Consider the following 4,097-nt stretch of genomic DNA (forward strand, 5'->3'; position numbering starts at 1 on the left):
CTCCCAGGGCCCTTGATGGTTTGACTGATTTGCAGGATAACCTTGTGAGGGCGAGCAACTTCAAGAGGAGCAGCTCAGCCCATTCTGTTGATTTCTGTTATACTCTCTTAAGGAAGTCTGTAAGTACAGAAGGGGTCTGGGAGGGCTGTACATGAGGGCAGGTGTGACATTCTTGCAATGACATGGAGCCAGAGAAGGAGACTGAAGCAGCACAGAGCATCACTCATCATTGTGAAAACAATTACAGGCCTTGGATTAGGGAGCAGTTCTAGGAGGGCTGTGCTGTTGCCCAGCCTCTCAGTAACTGTTCCAGCCTCTTTGCAGGTGCTGAAGCATAGTCCAGCAGTAAAAGGAGCATTGTCATAGTTGGGAGATCTGCAGAGATCTGCAGCTGGCCATGGAACGTGAGCTCTGACTTGCAGTGTGGACACAGCTATGTCAAGGGCTTGCACTGTATGTGAGCAGGGCTGTGAGGTGGAAGGTAGATTTGCTGTTGGTGGTCACTGGTATCATTGGCTGTGGATGGTTGTCCATKGAGCTGAGAGGACCAAAAATATTAACAATCTGTAACAAAGATGCTTGCACTGTTTCAGGTACATTCAGTGGTAGTGCAGCTTAGTGCAGTCCAGTGGCGTGATTCTTGCATATGCTCACATTTGAATGTGGCTAAAACCAAGCCGCTAAACAGCAACTTTAACAGGATTGTGGTGCATGCCTTCCTGTTTTGGTGCCCTTCTAAATGAAGGGGAAACTTCTTAAGGTATGGGCAAAATCTTTGGCTTCTCTTTACTGTTTTCATGTTCATGGATGCTTTGGTGTTTCTTGTTTAAAGCTGAGGGTTTGAAGGTTTTCACTTAAGGTTTCTTGTTTAGTTTGTTGTTGAGGGTCTCTCACGCAGGGGTTGTGTTTTTATTTTGTGGGGGCTCAGCCTTTATCAGACAGGGGTTACAGTTTGGTCACTTAGCAATCATGGCACAGAATTTAAAATCCAACTTCATAAGTTTTAAAGCCTCAGCAATCATGGATTCTAAGATTTGGAGTTTGTCACTTAGGGTGGAGGGCTTACAGCTTACTGATAAATTAAGAGGGCTAAATCCTTAGACAGTAAACTGTAAGCCCTGAAGCCTAAGAAGCCTAAGGCTGCAAACACTCCTTTGGTGTCTGTAACCTTCCCCTGTACCTGGTGTTCATCTCAATGCACTGAGCTTGGGTCTGGGTTTGATGCAGTGCAGGCCCACCACACTGAGACTGGCAATGCAGTGGGTGAGCTGAGAGCTGTGCAAGTGTCCTGTAGGGCTCTAGTCTGGGATGCAAAAATACAGGCAGGTGAGATCAGGCATTGTCCTCTCAATTCTCAGAGCTGAATCCTGTCCCTGAAGGAAAAAGCAGAAGGGGTAGGCCATYGGCTACGCAGACACCTGCCATGTCAAGGGCTGCAGCGGGAACTGACTCTTCCCCAATGAACAGATGGATGGATGGACGCTGGTGTGGTGATGACTCTTCAGGTGTCGCCTAGTAAGGGTTAGGCACTGAGCTTTGTGGCAGACTTGCTCCCAGGTGGTATTTTTGTGCAGTAAAACAATAAACAGTTGCTTTATTCTTTGTGCTCGTGTCTGTGGTTCTGGATGTCCCCTTGCCTGGAGATGAAGCTGTGGGGAGGAGGTTACAAGCTGCGCCTGGGGCTGGGAGCTGGTACTTTGGAGTGCCTGTGGTTCACAGGGAACTCAGTGCTGTTCACAGGGCTGTGAGGAACTGCCCTTGCACTGCCAGGGCTCTTGGGGGTGATTGCCATTATTATGGGGGCAGCCAGGACCCCTCCAGGGCTGTATGAGGTGCCCAGACTGATCACGGATTTGCTTTCAGCACTCTGCAACATCCTTTGGGTGTCTGAGGCCAGGTCTGTCTGCCTGTAGTTGGGAGATAGAGTTTCTGTGGGGTGGAGGGAGCCTGCAGGCACTGTCCTGTCCTTCATCGAGCTCTGTGATTTGCTTTATGACCCCACTGGTGCGCACTGAGGCCCTTTGTATTTTAATTTGCCCCGGAGCTCTGTGTTTATCCTCTGATGTCCTAAGCACCCCTCAATTCACATTTTGTTTTGCCCCCAAGCCACCCATATGCCTTTTGGTGTGCCCTGGGGCCCTGTGTTTGCTTTGCAGCATGCCACAGTGTTCTCTGTTCGGCCTTCTCCTCTGTCCCAGAGTTTTCTGAGTGCTTCTGAGGGTTCCCCAGGGCTCTCCTGATGCCTTCTGGTGCCCCCAGAGTTGCTCCGTTTGCTCTTCCATTGCCTCTTTTTTAACTTTTGTTGAACACACAGCTCTTGCTTTGTTCTCTTGTCCCCTGAATACTTCCTTTTCCTCTCTGTGCACCCCAGAGCTCTCCCTTGAGCTTTCAGGAAGCTGCTGTCAAGAGTGGGGGTGCCTCTGCTGTCCTGGCAGTCCCAGCTGCCCCTGATGGGCTGCAGCTGTAGGCCCTGAGGCTGGGACAAGTGTAAGGTGTTGGGTTGATTGCAAGGGCAGGAAGTGGGCATGCACTGGGACCAGGGTCTGCATTTTTGGAAAAGCTCACATGAGTCAGTCCAGCACAATGGAGCTGCTGCCAAGCACTGCCTGCTGGAACTGGAACAGCAACTGCACCTCAGAAGAGGTGAGTGGAGCTGGGGGGGGGGCGGGAGAAATCCAGGCTGCGGGTCTCGCACATGCTGGGGGTCTTAGTGAATGGGAATGTCCCGGGCAACACGGCACAGCCAAGGTGCCCCAGGCTGGGGAAAACTGCACGGGGGCTGGGGGTGGCCTTGTATCAAGGACATGGTGGGGAAGAGCAGTGCACCAGGGCCATTGGGGGGGGGGGGAGGTGGTGCGCTGGGGCTGGAGGAGTGAAGCTTGAAGGGGTTGCGCCAGGGCTGTGGTGGGGTTTAGAGCACATTCAGAAGAGCGTGGGGGAGTCTGGGGTCAGATCAAGACCATGTCAGGGAGGGGCAGGAGGGATCCTGAGGGAAGCCCTGGGGAGGGTCATGCAAGGCAGGGGCAGTGTCAGAGCTGACCCGGGGCCGCTGGCGGGGAGCCCCGGGCCGCTGCTGCGGATCGCGGAGGCGCGGACCGGGCTGTTCAGCGGTTTATGGGTGCCGAGGCCTGGCAGGTGACAGAACGGAGTCGCCGGAGGATCAAACCTCACGGAGCACCGCGACTGCCCGGCATGCCGGGAGCAGTAGGCTTCCGGCACTGGGCTTCCGGGGGGCCATGTTGGTTTGCGCGGCATGCCGGGAGCAGTAGTCTTCCGGCACTGGGCTTCCGGGGGCCATGTTGGTTTGCGCGGCATGCCGGGAGCAGTAGTCTTCCGGCACTGGGCTTCCGGGGGCCATGTTGGTTTGCACGGCATGCCGGGAGCAGTAGTCTTCCGGCACTGGGCTTCCGGGGTGCCATGTTGGTTTGCACGGCATGCCGGGAGCAGTAGGCTTCCGGCACTGGGCTTCCGGAGGGGGCCATGTTGGTTTGCGCGGCATGCCGGGAGCAGTAGNCTTCCGGCACTGGGCTTCCGGAGGGGGCCATGTTGGTTTGCGCGGCATGCCGGGAGCAGTAGGCTTCCGACACTGGGCTTCCGGGAGGCCATTTTAGTCTGCCGCACACGCTGCGAGATGTAGTAGGGTTAGGGGTTGGGGTTAGGGATAGGGGTTAGGGATTAGGGTTAGGGCCATTTAGTGTTAGGGGTTAGGGTTAGAAGGGTTAGGGTTAGGGGTTAGAGTTAGGGCCATTTAGTGTTAGGGGTTAGGGTTAGGGGTTAGGGATTAGGGTTAGGTTAGAGTTTAGGGTTAGGGTTAGAAACGCCATTTACGGTTAGGGTTTAGGGTTAGGGTTAGAAGTGTCATAAATTTCACTCAATCAGTGTAGCCAATATAAGAATTTTATTAATTACAGCAAGCAAGATATAGGCAAATATCAGCGCTGGGCGACAGGGGAGTCTCTGCTCTGCCAACTGCYGCVCCTAGACAGGCTTCAGTTCCCCTTTTTATTCTTTTTCCTCTTCCCGTTATCTCGTCCTTCTCATATTACTCTGTGCATGTGTGTCCTGTTGTTAGGGGTTCTTTCTTCTACCTTTCGGTG

The 4,097-nt window shown here is 53.6% G+C and overlaps 1 protein-coding gene across 4 annotated transcripts in view; it reads left to right on the plus strand.

Moving 5' to 3' along the window:
• LOC146592843 (uncharacterized) overlaps positions 1 to 1,602 on the plus strand; it is a 7,500-nt gene extending 5,898 nt beyond the window's left edge. For 2 of the 4 annotated variants that reach the window (XR_014896521.1, XM_085310340.1), the window contains exon 6: positions 36 to 1,602. The gene's annotated coding sequence lies outside the window, so the exon portion shown is untranslated. The remainder of the gene's footprint in view (positions 1 to 35) is intronic. The other 2 variants (XR_014896523.1, XR_014896522.1) reach the window with 2 other exon arrangements.
• The last annotated feature ends 2,495 nt before the right edge of the window (positions 1,603 to 4,097 follow it).

The sequence above is a fragment of the Rhea americana genome, unplaced genomic scaffold, assembly GCF_003343005.1.
Source record: "Rhea americana isolate MKP2758 unplaced genomic scaffold, rheAme1 scaffold_317, whole genome shotgun sequence".
NCBI classification, from domain to species: domain Eukaryota; kingdom Metazoa; phylum Chordata; class Aves; order Rheiformes; family Rheidae; genus Rhea; species Rhea americana.